The sequence below is a fragment of the Aquarana catesbeiana genome, linkage group LG09, assembly GCF_042186555.1.
Source record: "Aquarana catesbeiana isolate 2022-GZ linkage group LG09, ASM4218655v1, whole genome shotgun sequence".
In the NCBI taxonomy this organism is placed as follows: Eukaryota; Metazoa; Chordata; class Amphibia; order Anura; family Ranidae; genus Aquarana; species Aquarana catesbeiana.
Genome location: NC_133332.1, coordinates 166,816,793 through 166,828,612, shown reverse-complemented (window position 1 = coordinate 166,828,612; position 11,820 = coordinate 166,816,793). Strand labels below are relative to the sequence as shown.

The 11,820-nt window shown below is 46.3% G+C and overlaps 2 long non-coding RNA genes across 3 annotated transcripts in view; both read left to right on the top strand.

Moving 5' to 3' along the window:
• The first annotated feature begins 2,382 nt into the window (after window positions 1-2,382).
• Window positions 2,383-7,801, top strand: LOC141108114 (uncharacterized). The gene is made up of 2 exons (XR_012236010.1): window positions 2,383-2,704; window positions 6,478-7,801. It is a non-coding gene; the product is annotated as an uncharacterized lncRNA (long non-coding RNA).
• Window positions 7,802-9,180: 1,379 nt separating this feature from the next.
• LOC141107253 (uncharacterized) overlaps window positions 9,181-11,820 on the top strand; it is a 35,764-nt gene continuing 33,124 nt past the window's right edge. Inside the window, exons 1-2 of one of the 2 annotated variants that reach the window (XR_012235839.1) lie at window positions 9,181-9,464; window positions 9,987-10,088. This is a non-coding gene — a long non-coding RNA (uncharacterized lncRNA). The remainder of the gene's footprint in view (window positions 9,465-9,986; window positions 10,089-11,820) is intronic. The other variant, XR_012235841.1, reaches the window with a different exon arrangement.

Below are 11,820 nucleotides of genomic sequence, written 5' to 3'. Positions count from 1 at the left end.
GATAAATGACTGCAGTCCATCCATGGGCGTCCGCAGAACTTTTTTCGGGGGGGGGGCATAATTTTATGGACACCCATGCTCGGCCCCTTTTTGACAATGTCATGAAGGGAGGGGCTTAGTCACTGCCACTGTGCCAAACGCCAGTGTGCCATCAAACGCTGCCAGTGTGCCATCAAACGCTGCCAGTGTGCCATCAAACGCAGCCACTGTGCCATCAAACGCAGCCACTGTGCCATCAAACGCAGCCACTGTGCCATCAAACGCTGCAAGTGTGCCATCAAACGCTGCCAGTGTGCCATCAAACGCTGCCAGTGTGCCATCAAATGCTGCCAGTGTGCCATCAAATGCTGCCAGTGTGCCATCAAACGCTGCCAGTGTGCCCATCAAACGCTGCCAGTGTGCCCATCATATGTTGCCAGTGTGCCCATCATATGCTGCCAGTGTGCCCATCATGATTGGCGGAGAAGCGGTTTAGTGTTAGGAAAGTGAATAGTCATTCGCTTTTCTAACACAGCTGAGTGACCTGCGAGTGCCAAGCATGGCGCTTGTAGGTCACCATTTTTGACGCCTATTAGAGCCTATGGCTCTAATCAGGTGCTTAAAAAACACCCCCCGCCGATGTAATTCAGGCGTCCTGCCCCCGAAAAGGGGCCGGGCGCCTGAGTAGGGGGTGGCAGCGGCGGCCATAGATAGGGGTGGCAGGAGAGACGGGGCGGCGCTCCCGTGCGCCCTTAATGCACGGGCCGCCATTGTGTTGTGGCCATATTTTGATCTTGATGAAAACAGCTATACAGACTGTATAATACAGTCTGTATAGATGTTTCCATCAAGATCAAAATATGGCCACAACAGTTCCAGTTGTATTGAAATACAAAAAAATTGTACATAGTGGTAAACAGGCACTGCTGTTACCTGTGGTTCTTCAGGGTCAGGATAGTCCAGGCACTGGCAGTCACTCAGGCAGTGTATTCCCTGTCGTCCCCGCCACTGCACGCCACGCAGCTATGACCTGTGGGAGCAGCCGCGACGGCCGAATCGGCATAGCAGTAACAACATATTTTACACAGGCAGAGGCAGCAGCCAATTGAGGCGGGTCAGTGTCACATTAAGCAGAACGGCGAGCGCAGAGGCTCGAGCGGCAGAGCCAATCTGATGCTCGGCCAGGGGTGAGGAGGGAGGGACGGTCACGCACGGATGCATGTAGTCGGAAAAGACAGCACCAGCAGCAGCCAGGCTTTGAAAAAAAAACACCACGGCTGCCGCGGAGGCGGCTGCGGCGGCCGTTGCAACTCAAGGAGGATTTTAACACACAGATTCCAGGGGGGGGGCAAATGACCCCCCTTGCCCTATGGTGCGGACGCCCATGGGTCCATCCATCCAATCTACCTTTTGTTCTATCTGCTACAAATTTGGTTAAAGCCTTAATCAACTGATCAGAATCCCAAAACTATACCTCTCATACGTGTACAGATAGAGATAGCGGCGCTAATATAAATTGTGTAAAATAATGGGTCAGAGCAGCATAATGCCTATGACCCTCTACTTATAAATAAAAATATAAATAGTGTCATGAAAAATATTATTTTTATCATGAAATTTCAGTAGAGGGTCATAGGCATTATGCTGCTCTGACTCATTATTTTACACAATTTATATTAGCGCCGCTATCTCTATCTGTACACGTATGAGAGGTATAGTTTTGGGATTCTGATCAGTTTACGTATTTATTTAAGTGGCAGCTTTTTTCACTGTACACTGTGTATGTACACACATTTTGTATTCATTTACACATCTTTTATATAGCTTTGCACTTTTCTTTGGCGCAGTGGAGTAAGAGAGATTCAGGGGCGGTTTATTTGTATATCTCTTGCTACAAACTAAAGCCTTAATCAGGTCTCTTTAATTAGTTGGTTCATATAACAACCATATAAAGTTGGTCTGCACATCTGCAAATTTGGAATCTTGGTGCTTTCAGTGCAAATGTTAAAATGGGTTTGAATGGAGAGCACTTTGAAGTGCTACATAGAGCTCTGTGTCCTGTAAAATGATCTGCTTTATGAACTTTGACAACCTTTCTGGATATTTCCGGAAGAAAGAGATAAGGTCAGACTTGCAGTAATAGAGTAATAATAATATATTGTAAATGAATGGAATTAAAGTGTATCTCTAGTCACTTTCTTAGTTTTAGGAGTGATAAGAGGTTGGTCCTCCATCACATTTTTTTGCTGTCTGTGTTCTTGTGATGAGATTCACCAACAGAAACATCGTGTGACCTAATGCCAAGACTCTAGAAAAAGTTGATGTTGAAAGATGGGAAGATGTGTCATAATAAAACATGTCCTTTAGGAATGCACACCTTTACTAAGCCCACCAACCAATACAGGGAGGCCCGGAGTGAAAATGAGGAAGGAATGATAAAGGAGGGCCGGGCATGACAGTGTGGAGAAGGAGACACAAGAGGGGTTAATTAGAAATAGGGAATGGGAGTGTCTAGGAAGGGTGGTGGAAGATAGGAACTTGTAAAAGGGGGAGTGGCATTACTTAAGGGGAGAGGTGGAGCCAGGAAGGGGCAGTGGAGAGAAAGAAGACACAGGAGGAGGCAGTTTTATTCACTGCTCCTCCAGCATCAGCATGGAGGACAGGACACCATCCTGGCGAGGCTGAGGGCTGCGACGGCGACGAGAGGAGTGGACTGGCTGAAGAGGCAAGTCGGGGCACTGATGTTGGATGAGGAGGGATCGTGGACAGTGGAAGAGACCCATCACGTGCGGAGGTCGCGGCCTCCGGCGTGTTTTTCACCAGGGCCGCCATCGCAGCCTGCTCGGCAGACAGGGAGCCCTCGGGGGGACCGATCAGCGCCCCCAGTGAAGCGGACACAGCGACAGGATAACTCAGGGCCCGGGCGGTCTGCACGCCGCAGGCCTACTCCGGGGGGCGGGGCCACGGGCCGTTATGGCGCCGCTTCACCGCCAGAGTTTCACAGGCCTCAGAGTGAGGGTTTAACACATGGGGGGTGGCAGAACAGGCAGGGGGGCTAAGGGGGGGAGTAGTGAGGACACAGTGGCTACCGGAGGGGGATTAGAGTGGTCAGCAAGGCTGTGGGTGGGCGGGGCTTAGCCAACAGACTGGCACATGGACAGAAGGATGGCGGTGGTGGTCACAAGCAGGCCGATCGGTGCAGCCAGGGCGACTCCCAGTGGCGGTTCAGGAAGAAGTATAGCGGCAGGAGAGAGTCGGCCCTTATATGATCAGATCTTCACGGCTTCCGGGGCCTCTTCACCCGGGGGGCTGACAACGCCAACTGTCAGGGAGCAGGACGATCGCTCGGAAGGTGAGGTGTCCGACAGCGAAGAACAACAAGTGCCAGCAGGAGAGACCAATCGGAGGCGGTGGGGGCGTGCTCCCAGACAGCCCGGTGAGTCCAGCAATGATTTATCTGTGACTAAGGCATTACATGACTTATTAGGGGTCGTAACAGCGGGTACAGTGGGGATAAAGGGGGGGGGGGGGGCGCCTGATCAGCAATTGGCGGCTCCAAGGCCGGCCAGTTCTGGATCAGGGGCGCAATTGAAGGATTTATCGAAAGGATTGCAGAATTTGGTGGGTAGATTTGAACTGGGACAGGAACAGCTGCCGCAGGTGGCCCTTGGAAGGGAACGGTAACCGGGGGGGAAAGAGGTGCTATGGCGACTAGGGTAAGGGTGCAGAGGGTGTCGGACCCCTCGGGGGCGGCAGCAGAAGGAGCGGGTCAAGGAAAAAAAGGTGGGCTACAGAGGGGGCGGCAACAACGGCCAGAGTGGAGGTGGTGAGTATTGCGGATGCGGCGAAGGGCGAGGTATATGGGTGCTTTGAGGGTCCACTGGGAACACACTTAAAGCAGGAGGTTCGGGATAATATTGTCAAGGGTGAATATGTGGAGATATTTTTCCCTATTGCCGCTGGAAAAATTTAACCGGTGATAGGGTAAAACCGGATAATTCCAAGAAGGGGGGATGAAGAAAAAAGAGGTACAGGCTGATTCCGCGGACATTTACAAATTGTAAATTTGGGGGGTCCTGTAAGTTTAAGCACGAGTGCTTCAAAAAAAAAAAAAAAAAAAAAAAGGGAGGCGTCACAACGAGCCTGCACATGAAAGGGACGACGCCGGAAAGGTGAGAAGGAAGAAGCCTTTTCTAAGTAGGTATCCGGACTAGGTAGCGATGAGGCTATTGGTCACGGGGTTTGGGGAGGTTTTCGTATACCATGTTCATGGGCAGTGGTTCCACCACTGACAAGAAATTAGAAGGTTAGTGGGGGGGAAAAAATTGGCGAAGGAAGTGGCTTTGGGTCGGATGGGGGGCCGTTTGTGGATAATACCTATACAGGATTTAGTTGTTTCACCTTGGGGGGTGGGGCCTAAGAAGGAACCGAACAAGTTCCGACTTATTCATCATTGGTCATTTCCTAAGGGAGTTTGGTGAATGATTTTATCGATCCGGAAGCATGCACTGGGTCTTACACGTCATTCAACGTGGCAGTATGATGGGTGAGGAAGTATAGCAAAAGAGCCATTGATGGCAAGTCGGACATAGAATCCGCCTTCCGTTTGCTTCCGGGGCATCCGGATAGTTTCCGGCCGTTGGGTTGTTATTGGCAAGAACAGTTTTATGTAGACAAATGCTTACCTATGGGTTGCTTCATTTATGGTGCCATGTTTGAAGCATTTAGCTCATTTCGGGAGTGGGTGGTTAGGGATGTGTCGGGCCTAGATTCGGTCATACATTACTGCCTCCGACGTGTGTGCGATTCTGCTAGCCACGTTGCAGCACTTCGCGGGCAGGTTTTTGGAGTGCCTTTAGCAGAGGATAAACAGAAGCCCCGACGACGGAACTCAGTTTGTTGGGGGGATAGTGGTAGATGTGGAAACAGTGGAATGTCGCCTGCCCAGAGGTAAGTTGGAGAACTTATACAAAGTAATTTGAGGGATCCACAGACTGTGGTAAGTCCAGTTGAGGGCTTTGCAGTGGTTACTAGGTAAGTTGACTTTCGATAATCCCAATGGGGAGGGTGTTCTGTCGACGGCTGTCGGCAGCAACGGTAGGGGTCAAGGCACCTACATATTTGGTCGGGCTTAATAGGGAACACCGGGAGGACTTGAAGGTATGGTATGAGTTTCTGGAGTCGTACAACGGCAGATCGTTGTGGATGTCGGGCCCGGTGACATGGATTTAACTACAGACGCGGTAGGGGCTAAGGGTTATGGGGGCGTTTTTTTCAAGGGCAGTGGAGTGTGGGTCCTTGGCCGCAAGTATGGGTGGAGGCAGGGTTCGCGTAACCTGGTGTTACTGGAACTCTTTCCAGTAGTACCGGCGTTGGAACTTTGGGGGTGAGGCTTGTAGGAATATGAAATCGGGACTGAATTGTGCCAACAGGGGAGTGGTCCAGGTGATCAACCGCATGTCGGCGTCATCACCACCTGTACTAAGGCTATTGCGTAGGTTGGTGTTGAGGTGCTTGGGATTGCACATTTTCTTGTATGCTGGTCACATACCTGGAGTGTATAATACACTGGCTGATGCACGGTCTCGCTTTCAGTGGGACAGATTCAGAGAGTTGACCCCGGGCGCAGAGCAGGAGGGAGTCCCTTACACAGATTGGATGTGGGAGCTGGCATTGGAGTCGCCGCGGGATGGATTCGGCAGTCAGTGAGTGTAGCCACGCGGGCGCATTATACTAAGGTATGGAAGGAGTGGTTGTTAATGGTACAGGAGGCCAGGATTGGTAAGGACAGGGCGGAGGTAAGGTTGTGGGTTTTGTATTTTGTGTCTAGGAACATGGAACGTGGGGGATTGGTCTCTGCCATTGAGCGGAAGATGGCAGGCCTGTCATGATTTTACAACTGATGGGGGAGGAGGACGCAACAAAAGAGTTTGGGTGAAACAGGCTTAAAAAAAAAAAAAAAAAGGGGGGGGTTTTCCGGAGGGGTCACATGAAATTGGTTATGAGACGGCCTGTCACGTTTGCCAGTCTGAGGGCCATATGTGGGATGTTGTGTTCAGTAGGTATCTCAAGCTATGAGGTCTTACTGTTTTACTGCGGTATCTTCGCTGGCATTTTATGACTAAGGCATAAAGATGGGTCCTATTTATCAAAAATTCCAATTTATGTCGGTGTTCAGCAAATGCCTTTTCAGGGCAGGCTTGGAGGGGGAACAATACGCTTCACACTCCTTCCACATAGGGGCGGCTACTGAAGCTGCCAGGTGTGGGTAGGATGAGGCGGCGGTGTGGAGGAACGGGAGGTGGGAATCAAGGAGATTCCGCATTTAAAAAAAATAAATAAATAAATAAATAAATAAATAAATAAATAAAATACAATTTTAAAGAAAGAGAACAGGGGGAGGTAAACCGGATTTACGGGGTGTTTTAAATGAGGTTGTCAGTATGTGGGGATATGCTGGAGTATTGCTACCTTGGATGTTTTGTCGTCTCATTTCAGATGGAGGTTCCACACGCCTCATTTTCAGATGGAGGTTCCACACGCCTCATTTGGATCCTCGGTCATTTCTATGTGTGCTGGGATTGGGCATTTCGCGGAAAGAAGCTTATTTGCGGTGGTTGGGTACGCCTGGTATGAGGTGGGAGAGAGTAGTTCGGGAAGTGGTATGATATGAAATTTGGACAGACCTCCCGATGTTTTGGTAATCCATGCAGGGGTTAGTGGTTTGGGGGGTACGTCCGGTCAGGGAGCTGATCACAGACATCAAGGCTGATTTTCTGCAGTTAAAGGCTGATTTTCCGGGTACTCTGCGGCTATGGTCGGACATATTTGCCCGGACAGTTTGGAGACGGGCTAGATTAGTGACTAGCATTCAGAAAACACGCATATGCATAAACAAAATGGTGGGGAGGTTGTGGTTAATAATGGAGGTTTAGTCATTGGGCATCTAGAATTAGAGACCAATGTTGGGCTCTATTGGATAAAGGATGGAGTTCATCTTTCAGATGGGGGATTGACCTCTAGTCTGGGCTTGCAGGAAGGGATTCAAAGGGCCCTGTGGGTGTGGAGGTGCCTTCAAGAGTAAGTTGGTCACTCTTTCAGGCTGTGGCGGAGTTGCTTGTTGGTCTCTGACGGTGGCAGTAAGAAGTTGGTAATCCAAAAGGGGTGGGGGGCTCATCGGCAAGATCAGCCCCTCCGGTGTATTCCATCATGGTGGATGGAATAAGGAGATGGTGGCACTGCGGGAAAGGGGGTGTCTCCGAGCGGCTACAGCGGGAGGCCTAACGGTTTTCAAAATGGTACCCGCAGTGCGTGGTGGTATATATATTTTTGGTATACATATTTGGTAAACAAGGTGAGTCGCCGTCAGAGACCAACGGACTGGGGTAAAATGTTATGGTATGGGTTTTATGTTGATTTGATAGTGGAGTTATCTGGTTGGTTTGTCTAATAAAAGCTGTTATGGCCATTTATACTCCAAAACAAGGTGTGGACTCAATTATTATAAATGGATATTAAAGTGGGTTGGAGTTTAGGTGCATAACAGTTAATTCATGGGGGTCATTTTGACTACACTGGTCAAGGGAGGCCCGGAGTGAAAATGAGGAAGGAATGATAAAGGAGGGCCGGGCATGACAGTGTGGAGAAGGAGACACAAGAGGGGTTAATTAGAAATAGGGAATGGGAGTGTCTAGGAAGGGTGGTGGAAGATAGGAACTTGTAAAAGGGGGAGTGGCATTACTTAAGGGGAGAGGTGGAGCCAGGAAGGGGCAGTGGAGAGAAAGAAGACACAGGAGGAGGCAGTTTTCCCACCCTCCCTCCCTATATATAGATATATATAAAATCAGAAGTGTATACAATTTATGTTGGGTGTTTGTTGTGATTTTCTTTTTGTATTCCAGGTGGAAGACGGTCGTCATAACAGCAAATAAGGGGTGTTTACAGAGGGTGGCGGAGTTGCTTGTTGGTCTCTGACGGTGGCAGTAAGAAGTTGGTAATCCAAAAGGGGTGGGGGGCTCATCGGCAAGATCAGCCCCTCCGGTGTATTCCATCATGGTGGATGGAATAAGGAGATGGTGGCACTGCGGGAAAGGGGGTGTCTCCGAGCGGCTACAGCGGGAGGCCTAACGGTTTTCAAAATGGTACCCGCAGTGCGTGGTGGTATATATATTTTTGGTATACATATTTGGTAAACAAGGTGAGTCGCCGTCAGAGACCAACGGACTGGGGTAAAATGTTATGGTATGGGTTTTATGTTGATTTGATAGTGGAGTTATCTGGTTGGTTTGTCTAATAAAAGCTGTTATGGCCATTTATACTCCAAAACAAGGTGTGGACTCAATTATTATAAATGGATATTAAAGTGGGTTGGAGTTTAGGTGCATAACAGTTAATTCATGGGGGTCATTTTGACTACACTGGTCATGGAAAATAGCACACTTTGCATGATGCACTTACTTTAGTCCACAGAAACCTATCTCTGTAGTGAAAGGGCCATTTGGTTGTTTTTGCCTCCCAAGCAAAAGGTTCCCAGTCCTCTTCTAATTGAGCATCACTGAAAACGTTAACATCAACAATATTAGTATTAGTTTACAGAATTAATTATAATCTCCAACTTGGCTGATCATTTCAGCCACAAACTAGATCAGAGAGAAAACGGACCATGTATTGTATAGCTGGTGAAGTTCCATCTTGTTATTGGAGGATTGGAAAGGGAACTTGCCTGGTCACACTGCAATCTTCATGACACTGCAAATATGATGACGGGGTTATTCTGTCTATAATGACTACTTTGAAAACAGCTCACAGTCAGCAGGGTCAAAGATAAACAAAGCCACCATTCACATTATACCATAGCTCCCAACTGTCACTATTCTGGAGTGGCTGTCATTGTTTTGGAGACAAGTCGCTCTGTCCCCTGTTTATTCACTAATACCATTTTAGGTATGCTGTACTCATTTCTGAATACATGTACTGTTTAACTACCAGAAGTGTTTGTATTGCTCTTGACTTGGCTTGGCTAAGACAACAATAAAAATGATTGTTTCATTTCTCAAACACCAGTTTAAAAGCCTTTTTTTAAAAACTAGTCAAATGTTTGTGTTAGTTTTCTATTTGCAGAACCCTAATGGAATTATTACACAAAATTAAAGTGGTTCTAAAGGCTTAAAGTTTTTTTTACCTAAATACATTCTATGCTCATCTCCCTCCAAAATAGTTACCTGAGTCCTTTCTCAATCCAGCACTGTGCCCAAGAGCTGCTCTTTTTCTCTCTTCTCACTGGACATGGAAGCAGCAGTGGGATTCATTGGCTCCTGCTACTGTCAATCAAATCCAGAGAGGAGGGAGCGGGGGTAGACGCAGTCAGTAGACGCACACAGCCTGGCTTGGAATCGAGCTTACACAAGTGCAAGCCAGCAAGCCAGCAGGAGACCTCAGACCTGGAGGTTCAGGGCTGCTCCATGCAAAACCATTGCACAAATCCTGTAAGTATGACATTTTTTTATTTTTGTTTGTTTTGAAATCCCTCTACATTCACTTTAAGTGTGTTTAATTGATTTAGATTTTCTTTTTTACTTATGGGAGCTGTATGTACACAAAAATATGGTGGACATTTATCAATTCTTTTGCAGGGACAGTGTTAAACAGGAACAGTGAGAAAGAGTATAAGACAAATGTCTCTGAAGATTAAAGCTTGATTAATACATTTCTCTCTTTACCGCTTTAAAGTTGAAGTGAACCAAAATAAAACTTGTCACGGGCCACTTCTTTTTTTTGCACAAGTTAAATTTGTCTCATCTTAAGCGCTAATTTGACACCTTTTCAAATCTGTCGCAGTTGGCTGCCAGGGGGTTCCAAACAAACAAAAAAAATGCCACTTTGGTAAATAAGAAGCAGCCTGATTTTGCATTTCATTGTGTTGCTGATTCACTTAATAGCTATACATTTATGTGGTTTTCTAATCAAGTACTTATAGTTGTTTTGTTCTATTTTTTTCTATGTGAAAGAATAAAAAAGGTATGATCATGATCAAGCAAGGGCATGATTTTTTGCCGAAACTTTTTGACAATTAAAGGTTTCACTCTTCTGTCTTCTTTGAAAGTATACAGGTACAGTATGTTATAAGGTTGTTAGTGGTGTACTCCAAGGTTTAGTGTTGGGACCCTTACTTTTTAATACCTTTATAAATTATATAGGGTCTGGGATTAAAAGTACCATTTCAGTGTTTGCAGATGACACCAAGCTATGCAGTGGAATAACGTTCTTACAGAATGTCTCCAAGTTACAAGCCAACCTCAATGCACTGTTTAATTGGGCAACTAAGTGGCAAATTAGGTTTAATGTTGATAAATGTAAAGTTATGCACTTGGGGGGCTAAGAATATGCATGTATCATACACGCTAGGGGGAGTACAACTGGGGGAATCCATAGTGGAGAAGAATCTGGGGGTTTTGGTAGATCATAAGCTTAATAATAGAATGCAATGCCAAGCTGTGGTTTCCAAAGCGAGCAAAATCCTTTCTTGTATTAAGAGATGTTTGGACTCCAGAGAGAGAGAGATAATTTTGCCCCTGTAAAAATGATTAGTAAGACCTCATCTGGGTTCATTTTTGGGCACCAGTTCTCAAAAAGGATATCAGGGAAATGGAGAAAGAGCAGAGAAGGGCAACCAAACTGATAAGAGGCATGGAGGAGCTTAGCTATGAGGAAAGATTAGAGGAACTGAATTTATTCACTCTTTATTCTCTCCTGAGGAGATTAAGGGGGGGGGATATGATCAACATGTACAAATACATAAGGGGTCCATATAGTGAACTTGGTGTTGGGTTATTCACTTTAAGGTCATCACAGAGGACAAGGGGGTACTCTTTACGTCTAGAGGAAAAGAGATTTAATCTCCAAAAACGGAAAGGTTTCTTCACAGTAAGAGCTGTGAAAATGTGGTATAGACTCCCTCCAGAGGTGGTTCTGGCGATCTAAAGATTGCTTTAAAAAAAGGCCTGGATTCATTCCTAAATGCACATTTAGTGCTAACATTTATAGGTAAAGTTGATCCAGGGAAAATCTGTTTGCCTCTCGGGGGATCTGGAAGGATTTTTCCCCTGCTGTAGCAAATTGGATCATGCTTTGCTGGGGTTTTTCGTAGGGCTGTTACTGATTAAAATTTGCGTGTTCGATTAATCGATTTTTTTTTATCGATTAATTGACTAATTTCGATTAATTATAACGCACATACAGATCCAACTACTTTTAGCTGATCTCCTTGCATTGCAACTCTGCATTAGTCAGTGGTAAATGTGGTATACACTACAGGCATATACAATCACCCGACACTAGTTAGTTTCCACAATCCATGACTTACCACTTTTAAAACTTTTTAAAAAAATTTTAAGGAGTCTTTTAATGTTGAATTTGTTTTTACGGTGGACCTCCACTTTAACAAGACATTTTCAAACTTGCAGCTCAATTGCTTGCTATCTGGGTAATGCCTCCAATGGGTATACCAGTCCTGTTGACAACCATCTAAAATGGGAATGCCATTTCACTTCCCGTTGTGTCTCTGGGGCAGGAAGTGAAATGAAAGCTCCACACTGGGATGCACGAGGCAAAGCCTAAACCAAGAGGTGTTTTCTCTCTTCATCACCTAATCTAAAACTAAAATACAGATTCAAGCTGTATATATATATATATATATATATATACACTTTAAATCACCACAATTCCTCCTCAACAATTGACCTGTCCAGTACAGACAACACACTCACCTTCGTAATGCCTTCCAATGCTTGTTTATTCCCAGCAAGGGTCACGTATCATCAGCATGGGGCGTGTCCGGCCAAT